The following is a 19,495-nucleotide window of genomic DNA, read 5'->3' on the forward strand; positions in this document are numbered from 1 at the left end:
CATGGAAAGTATCCATTTCTATGATGAAACATACCTATGTATTTATACCCAGGGGCGTTTGGGTTCTTGAATGGGTTCCTGTATTTGTATTGGAATTATATTGAATTATGCTTATACTGTATCACGCTATACCACAAGAAACATAACATTTCAAATGCCAACACCATTGGGTGCTTTTGACCAAGTAACAGGTTGGCACGAAATCTCCTCTGCACTCTATCAGCACCATGGACAGCACCCTACATATTAAAGCAAGGCCGTTGAAAACCTATGCTGGCTAAGAGAGTACATTTTGCCATTCAATACCCTATATTTTTTGGAGGAAATGACGCCACAGGCTATACCACCAAGATTCTGATCAAAACCAACCAGCTAGATTGTTTCTTACCTTTTCAGAAGAGTTGCAACCTCCTTGATGTTCTGAGGAACTTTCCAAGTAATCAATCATTCCATTCTCCCCGAAATCAATCATTCCATTCTCCAACTCAAATACCAATTGGATTAGTTGAGATTTACTTTGGTGTAGCATGCTTCTTCTGTGCTGACTGAACACGTTTGTCAAAGTGAAAAATTAGTTTTTGCATGGAGCTGTGGATGACCCACTCATGAGCCCTACGATCTCATGTTGAATATCGTGTGGCATGGTGCTAAACACCATGGCAATTTCCTTGTCTTTTCGGAGAGTATAATCCATTATAGACAGAAAAAGTCCACTGCCCACCCTCCCCTCGACTCTATCGAGTCCAATATCCCCGTCAGTGGTTACTGGTTTGAAACAAGGAACTCAATGATGTCTACAATTGCCAACAAACATGTGATTTCTCTCCAGCTACCCATCATTAACAAGTGTTAAAACTGATGTTCCCGTAGCACTTCGAACTTGTTTTTTCCCCCACAGTGCAGTGCATTTCAAATGCTCTTTACTTGATGCGTGCCAACCGAATCCTTTGGTACGATCAACAGCATGCTTCAAGTTAGAATACCCAGCTTGGGTGAAGGCCTTGTCTGCGTTAGCATTGGACCCAACACAGAACTTTCTACATGGGGGAAAAAAAAGACAGATCTGCAGTAATCGAGTATTCCAGCCACTCTCTTCCTACAAACCAGTTGCTATTAAATTAAAGGTTTTGGACAGAAAACCTGCAGCTAGGGTATGATTCTATGCTAACCTGGGCAGGGTCCTCTGTTCCAAGATTGCCAGCAACAGTCGGAGGTGGAGGGGTTGTGGAGCCATTATCCGAGCGGCGCTTGTGGAAGGGTGGGTAGCCTCTGCATGCGGTGCTAGCTGGACAGTTTGATGCTGAAAGCATGTGTTTCAGACATAAGGAAGTGGATGGCTGCAAACTTTCTACTTTTAAACTCGGACAAAACAGAGATGCTTGTTCTAGGTCCCAAAAAACAAAGAGATCTTCTATTGAATCTGACAATTAATCTTAATGGTTGTACAGTCGTCTCAAATAAAACTGTGAAGGACCTCGGCGTTACTCTGGACCCTGATCTCTCTTTTGAAGAACATTTCAAGGACAGCTTGAAAGGACGTAACATTGCAAAAATCAGAAACTTTCTGTCAAAACATGATGCAGAAAAATTAATCCATGCTTTTGTCACTTCTAGGTTAGACTACTGCAATGCTCTACTTTCCGGCTACCCGGATAAAGCACTAAATAAACTTCAGTTAGTGCTAAATAGGGCTGCTAGAATCCTGACAAGAACCAAAAAAATTGATCATATTACTCCAGTGCTAGCCTCCCTACACTGGCTTCCTGTCAAAGCAAGGGCTGATTTCAAGGTTTTACTGCTAACCTACAAAGCATTACATGGGCTTGCTCCTACCTATCTCTCTGATTTGGTCCTGCAGTACATACCTACACGTACGCTACGGTCACAAGACGCAGGCCTCCGAATTGTCCCTAGAATTTCTAAGCAAACAGCTGGAGGCAGGGCTTTCTCCTATAGAGCTCCATTTTTATGGAACGGTCTGCCTACCCATGTCAGAGACGCAAACTCGGTCTCAACCTTTAAGTCTTTACTGAAGACTAATTTCTTCAGGGGGTCATATGATTGAGTGTAGTCTGGCCCTGGAGTGGGAAGGTGAACGGAAAGGCTCTGGAGCAACGAACCGCCCTTGCTGTCTGCCTGGCCGGTTACCCTGTTTCCACTGGGATTCTCTGCCTCTAACCATATTACAGGGGCTGAGTCACTGGCTTTCTGGGGCTCTCTCATACCGTCCCTGGGAGGGGTGCGTCACCTGAGTGGGTTGAGTCACTGATGTGGTCATCCTGTCTGGGTTGGCGCTCCCCCCTTGGGTTGTGCCGTGGCGGAGATCTTTGTGGGCTATACTCAGCCCTGTCTCAGGATGGTAAGTTGGTGGTTGAAGATATCCCTCTAGTGGTGTGGGAGCTGTGCTTTGGCAAAGTGGGTGGGGTTATATCCTTCCTGTTTGGCCCTGTCCGGGGGTGTCCTCGGATGGGGCCACAGTGTCTCCTGACCCCTCCTGTCTCAGCCTCCAGTATTTATGCTGCAGTAGTTTATGTGTCGGGGGGCTAGGGTCAGTTTGTTATATCTGGAGTACTTCTCCTGTCCTATTCGGTGTTCTGTGTGAATTTAAGTGTGCTCTCTCTAATTCTCTCTTTCTCTCTCTCGGAGGACCTGAGCCCTTGGACCATGCCTCAGGACTACCTGACATGATGACTCCTTGCTGTCCCCAGTCCACCTGACCGTGCTGCTGCGCCAGTTTCCACTGTTCTGCCTTATTATTATTCAACCATGCTGGTCATTTATGAACATTTGAACATCTTGGCCATGTTCTGTTATAATCTCCACCCGGCACAGCCATAAGAGGACTGGCCACCCCACATAGCCTGGTTCCTCTCTAGGTTTCTTCCTAGGCTTTGGCCTTTCTAGGGAGTTTTTCATAGCCACCGTGCTTCTACACCTGCATTGCTTGCTGTTTGGGGTTTTAGGCTGGGTTTCTGTACAGCACTTTGAGATATCAGCTGATGTACGAAGGGCTATATAAATAAATTTGATTTGATTTGATCTGCTGCTCATCGCTCTCCATTTCTGATATCCATCATGGCAGTGGCAGATTTGCTGGTTTAAATTAGCTAAATAGGCTAAGGCTAATAACTCTAACTCATTTTACAGCTAGCAAAGAAGCTACTCTGGAGTGGTGGGGCAGAGCTGATAGAAGCAGCTTCAAAGGTAAACTTGACCTCACTCTCATAAATATTACAGGCAAAGGCGTATCACATTTTCAGATGAGCGTTTTTTCCCGCTTTTTAAGGAAACCCAAAGGAGTCATACCTAACAACCTCAGTGGCTTACCATAGTTCCCCTACACACACCACGGTGCGCTCCGTCCATTGTACTGACACAGTACAACGGAGATACAGATTTTGCGCTAATCTGTTACTCAATCATTTGAACTTTTTGGCAAATGTTGTAATAGGGACACAAAACAAAAACTGAGCCCCTTTTTGCCCCCTCGTGGAGCCGGGCCAGACAGACAGACACACCTGGTACACCGCTTTGTTCACACTAATTACTTATGGGTCTGATGGTAACAAAAATAATAACATGTCTTTATACGATAGACCCTGGGAGGAATCTAACGATAGAGCCTGGGAGGAATCTAACAAACAGCCATTACAAGACAACGGAGTTATTAAACAGAGAAATATGGGGGGACAAAAAAGTGCACGAGAACAAGAGAGGAGAGCAGGGAACGGAAGACAAAGCATGAAAGTGTGTGTAACTGTATATATGTGTGGGTGTATGTAAGAGAGAGAAGTGCCATCTAGAGAGTAAAGGGAGGGAGATGGAGATTGTATTCAGCACCTGGAGGGAAAGAGTGGGAACTTTAAGAGTTTGGCGGGATTTCCAGTCTGGGTAGTGACTTTTAAGTGCCACTTTGATTAGTGTCCGTAACTGAGGGTAGGGACTGGGAGCCATGACAAAGAGATATGAGTCTTACATAACACTTTCCGTGGTGCAACCACACCACAACGGACACTAATCTGCAGTCAGCCAGCCTGCCTGCTGCTGCATGCTACACGTTTCATAACCCACCAGCGAGCACAATGGGGTGGCAGGGTAGCCTAGTGGTTAGAGCGTTGGGCTCTAACCACTAGAGCTAGAACCGGAAGGTTGCAAGTTCAAATCCCCGAGCTGACAAGGTACAAATCTGTTGTTCTGCCCCTGAACAGGCAGTTAACCCACTGTTCCTAGGCAGTCATTGAAAATAAGAATTTGTTCTTAACTGACTTGCCTAGTTAAATAAAAAAAATACACATCAGTCAAACTAATACACTTACTGGCACACTACACACCAGACAAACTACTACTCATTGGTAGTGATGGGGGGAAAACATGTATACGGTTGCATATCGCAATATTATTTTGGGCCGATATTATATCGACATTATTTGCTACTGTAGACAGCGTAAGTTAGCGCTACCTGGCTGTACATGCGTGAAAAGTCCAATATTTTTCATCCTATAGCTTGTTCTCCATCATTTTTAAATAGTGAGCCAACATGTTTCAGCCTCTTTATTTAACCTGACTAATCAAAAACCATTTTCTCATACTCTCACTCATCTCTCTGCGGCAGACATGTCGTGAGCAATATGTTTGGAACATCAAATCGCAGTATCAATAATTAATACATATAGAATTCAAAGGATCGTAAGAACCGTAACCCATATCGTATCAGCACCTAAGTACCGTAATAATATCGTATCGAGAGTTCCCTGGCAATTCCCAGCCCTACTCACTGGCACACTTCACATTAATCAAACTAATGTAGTACACCTTTACTTGCATAATACACACCGGTCAAGCTAGTATACTCTTCTTTCATATAACCTTCTCTTAGCCGACTACACACCAGTCAAACCAGTGCAGACCCTCTGGCTTGCACTACACACCATCCACACTCACTGATTAGCACACTGGCTGTTACTAAGTGCCCCGTTCAAGTCTGAAAATGGAAACGTCCCCAAAGAGAAGGTTATATGAAAGAAGAGGAAGAGAAAGATGAGCGAAGATGAGGGAACGGTAGGAGAAGGAAGTAAGTAAGAGATCAAGGTGCACTTTGGAAGGAAGAGGACAAGGAGGAGTGGAGAGAGAGGGGCTGGGAGGAAGCCAATGTGGAGAGGGAGGGAGTGATCGAGGCACCAAGGGATAAAGGATGGATGAGGGAGCAATAGAAGGGAAAAGGAGGTAGATGGAGATAAAGAGAGATGAGATGAAAGAGGAAATGTACTCAGAGAGGTGAAGGAGTGACAAATAAAAGGAGAGACATATAGAGAGAATGGTGACGAGAGGGTGACGGAGTGATAGAGAAGGAGAGGACTCACAACATGAAGTCCTGCTCCCAACTAGGCATGCTGCCCCTGACAGCGATGGTGGTGCTCTTCACATTCTGCACCTTCAGGGTCAAGTACGTGTTGAACTTCTCTGTGAGGAGGAGAGAGAGAGAAAGAACTGAACTTCTATGTGAGGGTGAAAAAAAAAAAAAGTTACTTTCACAACTCCGGTTCTCTGATAATGAGTGAAATGTACAGTTCCAGTGAAAAGCTTGAACCCACCTACTCATTTTCTAAATGTTTTACTATTTTCTACATTGTATAATAATAGTGAAGACATCAAAACTATGAAATAACACATATGGAATCATGTAGTAAACAAAAATATATTCTATTTTTTTATATGAGACTCTTCAAAGTAGCCACCCTTTGCCTTGATGACAGCTTTGCACACTCTTGGAATTCTCTCAACCAGCTTCATGAGGTGGAATGGAATGCATTTCAATTAACAGGTGTGCCTTGTTAAAAGTTAATTTGTGGAATTTCTTAACGTGTTTGAACCAATTAGTTGTGTTGTGACAAGGTAGGGGTGGTATACAGAAGATGGTCTTTTACCAAATAGGGCTAAGAACTTTTAGTTTCTTCAAGTGCAGTCGCAAAAAACAAAGCGCTGTGATGAAACTGGCTCTCACGACGAATGCCACAGGAAAGTACCCAGACTTACCTCTGATGCAGAGGATACGTTCATTAGAGAGTTACCAGCCTCAGAAATTGCATCCCAAATAAAAGCTTCAGAGTTCAAGAAACTGACACATCTCAACATCAACTGTTCAGAAGAGACTGCGTGAATCAGGCCTTCATGGTGGAATTGCTGGGAAAAAAACACTACTAAAAGGAAAAGATTTGCTTGGGCTAAGGAACACAAGCAATGGACATTAGACTGGTAGAAATCGAGCCTTTGGTCTGATCAGTCAAAATGTGATATTTTTGGTTCCAACCGCTGTGTCTTTGTGAGACGCAGAGTAGGTGGACAGATGATCTCTGCATGTGTGGTTCCCACCATGAAGCAAGGAGGAGGAGGTGTGATGGTGCTTTGCTGGTGACACTGTCTGTGATTTGTTTAGAATGCAAGGCACACTTAACCAACATGGCTACCACAGCATTATGCAGCGATACGCCATCCCATCTGGTTTGCGCTTAATGGGATTATCATTTGTTATTTTAACAGTGACCCAACACACCTCCAGGCTGTGTAATGGCTATTTGACCAAGAAGGAGAGTGATGGAGCGCTGCATCAGATGACCTGGCCTCCACAATCCCCAACCTCAACCCAATTGAGATGGTTTTGGATGAGTTGGACTGCAGAGTGAAGGAAAAGCATCCAATAAGTGCTCAGCATATGTGGGAACTCCTTCAAGACTGTTGGAAAAGCATTCCTCATTAAGCTTTTTGAGAGAATGCCAAGAGTGTGCAAAGCTGTCAAGGCAAATGGTGACTCCTTTGTAGAATCTCAAATATATTTGTTTATTAGTTGAATGCTTTTTTGGATACTACATGTGTTATTTCATCGTTTTGATTATTCTACAACGTAGAAAATAGTGAAAATAAAGAAAAACCTTTGAATGAGTCGGTGTGTCCAAACGTTTGACTGGTACTGTACCACATATGGGGATTCGCTCCAGGTGAATCACTACACGAAGAACCAATCACACAACGTCTGTCAGAGACAGACAGATCGAATGGCGAAAGAGGTGACGCCTTTCCTCTTTGTAAGGCATGCCTCTATTCCTTGTGCTCTTACGAGCAGGGAAATGCGGTGATATATCGCACTCATATTATCAGAGAACCGTGCTTACAAAAGTAACCTTAAGTTCTCTTTCAAAATACTTTTTTCCCCGATATATCACATATGGGGAAATGGCCAACTCCCATATTGCAGACGCTCTTCAAAGCCAGGGTCGTCCCAACAGCATCACCCATCAGGGGCTCCGACACAGAGGACAAAATGCGCCAAAGAAGTGCAGTGATGTCTAGTCTGTAAAACCTCAAATGTATGAGGAGTGGCCCAACATGCAGTATCGCAAATGTCTTTAAACAGTGCCCAAGAGGTAGCCATACCTCTGGTGGAATGAGCCCACAGGCCCTACAAACCATTGCTACTATAAGACAATATAATAGCCTCCACTATCCAATGGGATAGCCTTTGATGAGAGAGGGGTCCCCCCTTGCAGGGAGGTGCCCAAGAAACAAATACAGTTTCTTTAGAAAGTATTCATACCTCTTGACTTATTCCAAAAATGTTTGCCTCAATTCAAAATGCATTTTTTTATCTACACACACTACTGACAAAAAAAAAAACCGAATAAAACTCTGACAGGTGGTGGTACATGATAGTACTTTTAAAAAGTGGCAATATTTTGAGAATAAAGTGGCAATATTTCTATTATAAAGTCGAAATTACATTGTGAATAAGTGCCAATATTTTGATAATAAAGTGGCAGTATTTTGAGAATAAACTAGAAATGTAGTTCAGAGAACAAAGTAAACATTGAGAATAAAGTCTGTTATATTTCAAGATTAAAGTAGTGGATATATTTAACTGCATGTCACCCAAGCTCCCTGTTGCTGTCTGCGCCATTGACCGTTGACCTGGTGAAACTAGAATTTTGAATTGTCTTTAGTAACAAGGAAATACTTTCTATTTTTTATCACATAATATTATATGTAGCCATATTAGGACAAGAAAAATGTACCACATTATTTTCAGAAGGAGGAACCACACAGACTCGGATGAGGTGTTTCATCCAAGTCTGTGTGGTTACATACAGCGCATTTGGAAAGTATTCAGAACCCTTGACCTTTTCCACATTTTGTTACGTTACAGCCTTATTCAAAAATGTATTACAATTGTTTTTCCCCCTCAATCTACAGACAATACCCCATTATGACAAAGCAAAAATAGGGTTATAGAAATTTGTGCACATTTATAAAATAAAAAACTGAAACGTCACATTTACATAAGTATTCAGATCCTTTACTCAGTACTTTGTTGAAGCAACTCTGGCACCGATTATAGCCTCAAGTCTTCTTGGGTATGACGCTACAAGAGGCAGCGTCGCTGCACAGCTATTTTCAGGGCTCTCCAGAGATGTTTGATCGGGTTCAAGTCCGGGCTCTGGTTGGGCCACTCAAGGACATTCAGAGACTTGTCCCGATTGCCACTCCTGTGCTGTCTTGGCTGTGTGCTTAGGGTCGTTGTCCTGTTGGAAGGTGAACCTTCACCCCAGTCTGACGCCCTGAGAGCTCTGGAGCAGGTTTTAATCAAGGATCTCTCTGTACTTTGCTCCGTTCATCTTTCCCTCAATCCTGACTAGTGACTGGAACGAGGAAGAGCTCGGTTGTGTTTGTTTGGAAAGTTTGGCGTTTAAAAGTATATTGGAAAGTTCTTGGTAGCTACCTAGCTTCTTATGTTGGATCCTGCTTTCCAGTGATCCTGCCGACCAAGGACGGTTCTGAGGAGCTATTTGGCGTTGCAGCTAGCCTAGCTACTAGCTAGCTGGACATAAAGCTAGCGAGGTGTTCTTGAACACAGCCCGTGACGATGTTAGCCATTGTGGCTGGAACACGGATTGTCCAAGGTTTGTGGCGGTCTAGATCCCTGCTGTTTGTTGTTTTCAATTTTCCCCGTGACCTGCCCATCTGGAACCGTGAGGAGTAACAGCCTAAAATACATGGCTAGCTACCATGACAAAGACCAAAGCCAGCGGGAGTACCGTTGAGGACAGTGCTAGTGGTGTCTCTCCATCACACGTGAAGGATCTTTTAAACAAAAAGAGACCTATAAAGCAGTTGTTACAACAACAAGAAAATAGTTCCAAGTGTTTTGTCAAAATACTTGTGGATTCTACTAATAAAAGAATGGACAACCTGACCAGAGAGGTCCAGGTCCTGAAGAACAGTGTGCAGTTCTCCCAGGGTCAGCTCGACGAGTTAAAACAGGAGAACGGCAAGATGACAGCAATCTGTAAGTCACTGAGAGAGGACATCAGTTCTGTGTGTGAACCCATGATAACAATGACATATAAATCAGACTCTTTCTCGAGGGACAATCAAGGCAAAAACAACATGGCCGTGGACGGAATTGCAGAATCTCCACAAGACCTGGATGGAGTCTGAGGACAAAGTGTGTGACATGATCTGAGAAATTGAAGATGGACAACATGAACATTGAGGTGGAGCGCGCCCACAGGACTGGAAAACCAACCACCGGCCCAGGTGATCTGCCCAGGCCCATAGTGATCAAGTTCCTGAGGTTCAAGGACAAGGTAGCGGTTCTGGAAAGAACCAAGAACTTGAGAGGAACATATATCTTCCTAAACGAGGACTTTCCTGAAGCTGTGTGCCAGAAGAGGAAAAACTGATCCCAGCCATGAAAGCTGCCAGAGCGTGTAGAGAAATTGCGAACATCCCCTACGACAGGCTCATTGTCCACCCTCCCCCCAGAAGCCTGGAAGGGATGAGAGAGCCAAGCCTATGGGTTCGTAGCCTCAACCCCGCAGCACACACATACCAATTTATAATTTTTTTTTCTTCTCTTGCTTTGTCTGATCTTCTCAATATTATGTCTCTCTCTGATAAGCTACCCTGGAAAGGGCTGAAAATAGCCCATATTAATATATGTAGCCTGATAAAGAAGGTAAATGAAATCAATAACTTGTTAACATCAGATAACATTCATATATTAGCCATTTCTGAGACTCACTAAGATAATTAATTTGATGATACATCAGTAGCAATACAAGGATATAGCATTTATAGAAGAGACAGAAATGCTTATGGGGGAGGAGTTGCTGTGTGTGTACATATGACAACAAGCTCAGTCCGATGATGCTGTGACACACCGCCCCAGGCCATGACGAACCCTCCACCTACAAATCGATCCCGCTCCAGAGTACAGGCCTCGGCTCATTCTTGACTATAAAAGCAAATCCGAACATCACCCTTGGTGAGACAAAACCGCGACTCGTCAGTGAAGAGCACTTTTTGCCAGTCCTGTCTGGTCCAGCGACGGTGGGTTTGTGCCCATAGGCGACGTTGTTGCCAGTGATGCCTGGTGAGGACCTGCCATACAACAGGCCTACAAGCCCTCAGTCCAGCCTCTCTCAGCCTATTGCGGACAGTCTGAGCACTGATGGAGGGACTGTGCATTCCTGGTGTAACTCGAGCAGTTGTTGCCATCCTGTACCTGTCCGGCAGATGTGATGTTCGGATGTACCGATCCTGTGCAGGTGTTGTTACACGTGGTCTGCCACTGCGAGGATGATAAGCTGTTCATCCTGTCTCCATGTAGCCGGTCTTAGGCGTCTCACAGTACAGACATTGCAATTTATTGCCCTGTCCACATCTGCACTCCTCATGCCTCCTTGCAGCATGCCTAAGGCACGTTCATGCAGATGAGCAGGGACCATGGGCATCTTTCTTTTGGGGTTTTTCCAGTCAGTAGAAATGCATCTTTTGTGTCTTTTCATAACTGTGACCTTAATTGCCTACCATCAGTAAGCTGTTCGAGTCTTAACGATCGTTCCACAGGTGCATGTTGATTAATTGTTCATTGTTCATTGAACAAGCATGGGAAACAGTGTTTAAGCCCTTTACAATTGACCTTTGAAAGACAGGATCGTTTCATTTTATGCTGAGTTTGTGTGAAATGCTTGATAGTCTATGTGATGTAAAGAGGTCTACTTTCTTGGAGACCTGAATATTGACTGGTTTTCATCAAGATGTCAGCTCCTTACTGTAACCAGCACCAGTAGGTTATTAAATCAACCTACCAGGGTGTTAACACTACAGGAACAAGATCATCCACATGTTTCAATCACATTTTTACTAATGCTGTACAACTTTGATCTAAAGCTATATCCGTACCCAATGGATGCAGTGATCACAATATAGTGGCTATATCCAGGAAAGCCAAAGTTCCAACAGCTGGGTCTAAAATAGTGTATAAGAGATCATACAAAATATTTTGCTGTGACTCTGATGTGGATGATGTTAAAAATATTTGTTGGTCTGATGTGATTAATGAGGAGCATCCAAACGTTGCACTTGATGAATTTATGAAATTGCTTCTTCCAATTATTGATAAACATGCACCTGTTAAGAAACTGACTGTTAAGGCTCCATGGTTTGATGAGGAATTGAAAAACTATGGTTGAAAGAGCAAAAGGAGTGGCTAATAAGTCTGGCTGTACGTCTGACTGGCTTACTGCAAATTGAGAAATTATGTGACTATACAAGAATAAGAAACTTATTATGAAGCCAATAACAATGACATTAAGAATGATGGAAAAACATGAGTACTTTAAATGAAATTATGGGTAGAGAAATTCAACTCCATCTTTCATCGAATCAGATGGCTTATTCATCAAAACTATTTGATGTTGACAATAATTTAATGATTATTTAATTGACAAAGTAGACCAACTTAGGCAGGAAATGCCCACAACAAACGGGGTAAATATATTAATGCATAAAAAAAACAAATAATGAAAGAAAAGCAGTGCAAGTTTGAATTTTGTAAAGTTAGTGTGGGAGACGTAGAAATATTATTGTTAACAATCAATAACGACAAACCTTCTGGCATTGACAACTTAGATGGAAAGCTACTGAGAATGGTGGCTGACTCCATAGCCACTCCTATCTGTCATATTTTTAATCTGAGCCTAGAGGAAAGTCTTTGTCCTCAGGCCTGGAGGGAAGCCAAAGTAATTCCGCTACCCAAGAGTGGTAAAGTGGCCTTTACTGGTTCTAACAGCAGACCAATAAGCTTGCTGCCAGCTCTTAGCGAACTGTTGGAAACAATGGTGTTTGACCAAATACAATGCTATTTCTCTGTAAACAAATTAACAACAGATTTTCAGCATGCTTATAAAGAAGGGCATTCAACATGCACTGCACTGACACAAATCTGCCATATTGTGGATTCAGAGCCATCTAATAGAAGTCATTGATTTTTTTTATAGTTGTGTCTCTAAAGTCAAACATGTAAAGTATGGTGTAACCTGGTTTCAAAAAACAGTTAACGCAACACCTCGTTTGACCTATAGTTTGTGTGTATGAATTGATATGTAGGCTACGTGTGCCTTTTTTTTAAATGTATGTAGTTCTCTCCTTGAGCTGTTCTTGTCTAATGATGTTCTGCATAATGTCATTCTGTATTATGTTTTGTGTGGACCCCAGGAAGAGTAGCTGCTGATTTTGCAACAGCTAATGGGGATCCTAATAAAATACCAAATACCAAAATATCTGCTGCTAAAAAACATCCCCACAGCATGATGCTGCCTCCACCATGCTTCACCGTAGGGAGGGTGCCAGGTTTCTCCCAGACGGGATGCTTGGCATTCAGGCCAAAGAGTTCAATATTGGTTTCATCATACCAGAGAATCTTGAATTTACCACAGGTGGACTCAAATGATGATCAATGGAAACAGCATGCACCCGAGCTCAATTTTGAGTCTTATAGCAAAGGGTTTGAATACTTATGTATCCGTTTTTATCTTTAATAAATTTGCAAACAATTCTAAAAACCTGTTTTTGCTTTGTCATTATGGGGTATTGTGTGTAGATTGATGAGGAAAAACATGTATTTAATCCCTTCTAGAATAAGGCTGTAACATAACAAAATGTGGAAAAAGTGAAGGGGTCTGAATACTTTCCGGATGCACTGTAGGTAGAGACAGGTCGATTGTGTGTGTGTGTGGGGGGTCTAATACACTCGGTCAAACAGGCGTCACACACACACGGTATCCCCCCCAAAAATTCCCTTGCTCACATTTTTGCCCTGTCTCTCTTGTTTCTTGTCCTCCTGGTTTCGACCCTTGCCTGTCCTGACTCCGAACCCACTCTGCCTGTTCTGACTGCCTATCCCCTTGTACTGTTTGGACTCGGATTTGGTTGCTGAACCCCTGCCTGGTCTGACCTTGAGACCGCCGTTCGTCTGGTACCGTTTTAAGGACTACAGTCCGAAAAGTTTCTGAAATATACAGGGGCAACTACCGGCTTTTTTAAAGTCTGTTTTTTTCTCCAAATATGTTTTTTTTTTTTTTTCCAAGAGCATTTCATTTCTGGATTGGACTGTTTTACTTTGACAAGGCAGTCGTCTCACACCCTGACTTTTGAACTTGATAATTCTTACATATTTAATGTACCTGATGAGAAAAAAAGAGGCAAATATATGTGCATAAGCACTAAATATATTATTTTCTACAGAATAGTTTTCACAGTTTTGCTTCATTACCATCACACTGAACAAAGTGATCCATTATAGTGCTTTTTCAACATTTTACACATCCAGTCACATAAGATCTGGGAAGTTACCGTGGAGAACAAGGATATGAGAAGTAGTAGTGATGGGGGAAATCAATACAGTTACATATATTGGGATATTATTTGACATTTGCAATATTATTTTAGACAATATTGAAAATATTATTTTACGCTAGTTGACTGAACCAAAAATCCAGTATTTTTCCTTCATAGCTTGTTCTCTATCCTCCTTTTTAAATATTGAGCCAATTTGTTTTCTGCACTTCCATAACTGACCAAAACTCATTTTCTCATGCCTCTCTTGTCCCTCTGCACCAGACATATGGGTAATGTTTGGAACATAGAATCGCAACAAAATCACAGTATCGAATCACCATACATATCGCATTCGCACCTGTGTGGTAATATCATATCATCCCTGGCAATTCCCAACCATACAAACGTTTGCCTTCTCAATACTGCTCATCACATAATATTTTACCGTCTTTATGGTATATTGTAAAAACCTATTTCCAAAGTTATTTTTAACATTTACGGCAATTTATGATTATCCTGTTATTACCACCACAATCTACACTTTTTTTAAAATAGATATTTACACATTAAATAGCACACTCCTGTCTTCTTCAAGTGTAAAGCACTTACATGTCCTCAATATAACTAGTTAAAAATGATAAATACATAAACAATGCAGTAACTTGTTGTAATGGTTATGGTAGCCTCAATGTAGGTATTCAAGCACAGGCAGCAAATCGGACATAGTTATGCAATATGGATATTTAAAAATAAATGTTTCCGGTAGTGCCAAATCCTATAGATAGATAAACCAAATAATCAAAATGTTATTTGTCACATGCGCCGAATACAACAAGTGTAGAATTCATCATGAAATGCTTACTTACGAGCCCCTTCCCAACAATGCAGATAAAAATAAAGAAAATTAACAAGTAGATAAGAAAAAAAGTAAAACAATATAACAATAATGAGGCTATATACATGTTATATACAAGGAGTACTGGTAACGAGTCAGTGTACTGTACTGGGGTACGATGTAGGTGTAGGCCTTCATTGTAAATAAGAATTTGTTTTAACTGACTTGCCTAGTTAAATAAAGGTTAAACAAATAATAAAATCACAACCCATTGTGGATCTGATTCAGTTTTAAACAAAAATTGATGGTTGTATGATCAGATGGTAATGACAGGAGGAGGTTTGTTTGTTAAATATCATACTTTTAGCAACAGAAATACTTTGTTAATTTAATCTGGAACCAAAAACTGATATTGGCTGGGATTATACAATGATTATAATACAAATAAATACTTAACTAACATTTTTTTAAGAATAAAACAAGCCGAAAGTATCCGTAGTTGCAAAATCACCTACAGATGTAGGACCAGACTATGTATAGATAGGGCCAGGACATTTTTCTGATAACATGACCTGACCAGGTCCTAGTTATAGCCGCAGTAGCCCATATTTAGACACTTTTATGATTTATTTAATTTATTAAAAAGATGTGGTCTAAGGGCATTCCATTGTGACAGCTTGCAAGATACTGTAAGTCATGTTCCAATGACTGTACTTGCTAACTGACAGGAAACAGTCCACCTATATCAATGGTTCATTTTCTTCCCCTAATGTGTTAAACTGTGGAATACCGCAGGGCAGCTGCCTTGGGCCATTTCTTTATTTAATATATACCAACGACCTTCCTTATGCCTTTGTTGAAACTCAATCTACTATATTTGCAGATGATACTACAATTTATGCAGTAAGACAATCGGTTCAACAGGTACAGCAGACTTAACAAGGAGATTTGAAGAATATTAGGAAGTGGGTTTGCCAAAACAAACTTGTTTTAAACACCAAGAAAACCAAAGTTATGTTAGTCTGTTCAACTAGGAAAAGGCCAAAACAGCATGGGATACAATTAAGTATGGGAGGAGTACAAATTGAGGAAGTGGCAGAAACCAAATTCTTGGGAGTGCAGCTAGACAACTGTTTATCATGATCGTCTCAAATAACTAATCTATGTAAAGAAATATATATATATTAAAACAGCATGCATAATCAGAAGGATAGCTAAATATTTACCAAGAAAAATGATTCAGCAAATAACACAAGCATTAATTGAGAGTCAGGTGAACTACTGTTCGGTGGTCTGGGGAAATGCATCATAAAGTGAAGTTAGGAGACTGCAGAATGCACAGAATAAAGCAGCAAGGATTGTTTTAAGGTGGAGATATGGTTCTTCTGTTGCAGTCATGCGCAGTGTTGGTCATCAATCGACAAGGTAATTGAAAAAAACATGCTTATTTTATTTTATAATATAAATCATTTAAAAAGCCCAAGTTCTATTCACAACGGTTTTCAGTTGGTAAGAGACAGACATTCCGTAAATACTAGGAATAGATTGTCCACCATCTATGTGTTATCCAGACAGAAAAGAGAAATAGGCAAAATAACATTTCAATTTAGAGCAATACAGAAATGGAATAAATTAACTGAGCAAACTAGAAACCTTTCAATATATAAATTTAAACATTATTTTAAAACAATTTAAATATAGTATATAGAAATGTTGTGGGACTATAGTAGATGAAGAATCAATATTTTTTAGTTTGAATATTTATTGGGTCATTATGCATGTTTGTAATAGTGTGAAATATGTGAAAATGTGATTGTATTATAAATTGTATTTTAATGTTTAAGGACTCTTGGAAGATTAGTCCAAATGGGGACTAAAAGAGATCCAAATAAAATCAAAATCAATACAGTCATTGACCATGACTCCTCGTAAGCTTTCACAATGGAATGCCCTTAGACCCTTTTTTATTAATAAATTAAATCATTCATAAAATGTGTCTAAATTTGGGTTACAGCCTCACACGGTCAGGTAAACTCCTGTACCTATAAGACATAGTAAGCAAGTTTGATCGAATCCAGTTGTATATGTTTTGTCCATTCTATTTCTAGGTTCTCAGCAGCACTTACCTTGGCTAGCAGATTTTAATGGGCTAACGAGATGCTCCATTAGACGTTACAGGTTAGGTATGGTTTGGTATAGCAGAGAAATTTTTGAACCAACCTTAACGATACTTCTTCAATTCCCGACAATTCTAAACGTCCATGTCTAGTTTCAAGGGGTTTGTTTGCATTTAGAAAATGCTCTGTTAAATAAAAATGCTCCATGAAATAATAAAAAAATGTATCCACAGTCATCTTGTCTATTTCAAATCTTCTCTCATTGATCAAGACAGGCGAGTGTCTGTGGCATTATGGTGGTCCGAAAAAACATTTGTTAGAGGTGCATGCTACCACCTACTGTTTGAGGTGAAAACTGGGGAATTTTAATCCAGAAAAACACAGGGAAATGGGGAAACATACCCCTTTAGTCATATTCAAGTGTCTGCTCCAATCCCTACAGGCTTTGGGGCTTGAGGAAAGTACAGACAATATTCCTCACAATGTTTAGGCAGTAAAGTCTTGGAGATCCAGAAACGTTTTTGCTGCATTCACAATAATGTCAAGTTTCTTCAATTTCTTTTTAGTTTTACCTGTACAATTTATCACCTGCACAATAAATGCAACAAAATTCAGCTTCTTCACATTCAGTACTTCAGGATCCCTCAACTGATGAACAACACTTTCTGCAGGCTGCGGTGTATCCATTGCCATTTCTTCCTCATTTGAACATACTGGTTCCGCAATTTGCACTGTTTCTGCATAGGAGACCTGGTGGATAACCCAGATTCTTGCTACTTTGATCTCCTTCACCCTTAAAGGGCACTCCTTGAACTCGGGAACGGGGTCCCCACAATTGCGGCACAGTGTATTTACTGACTCTTCCACAACATATTTATTCCGTGTGGACAAACTTCTTACATTTAAGACACTGCAAAGGTCTGTTCACATAAGCTCACTGCGCATCTCATATACACCAGCTTTTCATGTGTCAGAGGATATTCTTTATCAAATAGCAATAGCACCGGTAGGCTTTCCTCTTTCCTTCCATTTACCATACGGTTCAATCAATGCACCTCCACTATTCCTGGTACTTTAGATTTTCAGCCTCCATTTCCACCGCAACACCATAGATGACACCTTTTACTGGTGGCCTGTTCTGAAGGTCAAAGCGTTCTACTTCACACCAATAATTCCAAGAGACAATGCACTTTCCTTTTGTTCTTCTGGACATACAATACATCAACACCCTATCACTCCTGGTCACTTTGATTGACTCCACCTTTTGCAGTGCATCCTCCACCATCTCCTTGACTGCAAAAGGATCTCCCAAAAACACATCCTTACCCATGAAATGTATTCCAACAAGGAATGAAGCATTATTAGACCGAGGCCTATCTTCATTAACAACTTTAGCCCGTTTTGCACCATTCTTCAATGTTATAGTTTTCCACTCATGTCCATTAACTTTACTCAACGCGATATCCGATTCAAACAGTGCTTCCGCCATCATCACTTGTTATTCGTCCGCAGGTGGGTCATCATGACATGCAGCACTTTGGGGTGGACACCCACCTGTTTCAATCAATGAGAGGAGATTTGGACATTTATTTAATTTAATAATGGAGCATGTTCTTAACCCCAACAAACCCCCGGCAACTAGACATGAACGTTTAGAAAACGATGATTATCTTCCACGTCAGGAATTGAGGAAGTATCGAAAAGGTTAAGGTTGGTCGAAGATTCTCTGTCCTACGCCAAACAGTACCTATCTAATAATACCTATCAGCCAGCTGGAACAGAGTAATGGTCTGACTAGGCAATATTTTGAGAAGCTACACGTACCTTGGGATCCATCCAGCTTGGCTTTCTTCACTGTGAAAACAGAGGAACAGTGTCACAAAGGGCAACACCATATCTTGACAGAACTCTTACACAAAGAACCTAACAGGCTGGATTCATTTTCCTGTTTAGTGGTTAGTTCCGAATCTCACTTTGGTTAATTTCTCTGGATCCCCATTAGCATCCACTCTTGGATGCATACATTAAACGATTGTTGTGAATTCTCCAAGGAAATATCAAAACCAACTCATCAAAGTGGCCAAGTGCTCAATAAAAATCAGACACTTTAGCATGCCTCATGGACAAGATTTATTTCCTTGTTTGTACCTTACTTTGTTTTCACTGCTCTTTTGCTTGGAATATGCTAGTAGCATTTAGTCCAATTAAATATATAATGTGATTATAGTATTGGCACTTTTTGTTGTCTAATAATTAGTCCTTTTCAACCCCATACCATTTCTAATAACAATCATACGCATCGACAGAAACAATAATATATACAGCAAGACACACCTTATATACCGACATGGAGGAATACGTTTGCCTTTGACTTAGAAGCTTTAAAAAATAAAATTAAAATAAAACTCTGCTGAAAACAAACACAGATGAAGGCTTTCATATGTGTCACTGCTTGACATTTGTGGTGATTTTACACACAGTACACATTGTTGTGGGACAAAATGAGCCAGCAACCCTGTGGTTATAGGACAACTGCACTACCCCAGTGACAACTCCTGGCAGAGGCTTTAGCGCACCCACAGACTGCATTCTAAATGACATCTAATTTAACTTTGTCCTAAATAGCACCCTATTTCACTTTAAAAAGGGAACTACTTTTGACCAAAGCCCTTTGGGCCTTGGTAAAAAAGTACTGCACTATATAGCAAATAGGGAGACATTTGGACTCCGCCATAGGAGCTTACACTAGTATGACTGGCCTGTTGTGTTTTATCAGTGTGGTGTTGCAGTAGAAACAGAAGACGGTGGTGATGCTGATTTTTTTTGAATGCATAGGCTTTACTTGTCTTGTTACCTTGCAGTCAATGCAAGC

The 19,495-nt window shown here is 41.0% G+C and overlaps 1 long non-coding RNA gene across 1 annotated transcript in view; it reads right to left on the reverse strand.

The window, feature by feature from the left end:
• The window catches only part of LOC135558930 (uncharacterized), a 24,425-nt gene extending 5,942 nt beyond the window's left edge, over positions 1-18,483 (reverse strand). Inside the window, exons 1-2 of the long non-coding RNA XR_010458417.1 lie at positions 18,448-18,483; positions 5,361-5,460 (exon numbers count right to left, since the gene is read on the reverse strand). This is a non-coding gene — a long non-coding RNA (uncharacterized LOC135558930). The remainder of the gene's footprint in view (positions 1-5,360; positions 5,461-18,447) is intronic.
• Between the last annotated feature and the right edge of the window lie 1,012 nt (positions 18,484-19,495).

Source organism: Oncorhynchus masou, chromosome 17 (assembly GCF_036934945.1).
Source record: "Oncorhynchus masou masou isolate Uvic2021 chromosome 17, UVic_Omas_1.1, whole genome shotgun sequence".
In the NCBI taxonomy this organism is placed as follows: Eukaryota; Metazoa; Chordata; class Actinopteri; order Salmoniformes; family Salmonidae; genus Oncorhynchus; species Oncorhynchus masou.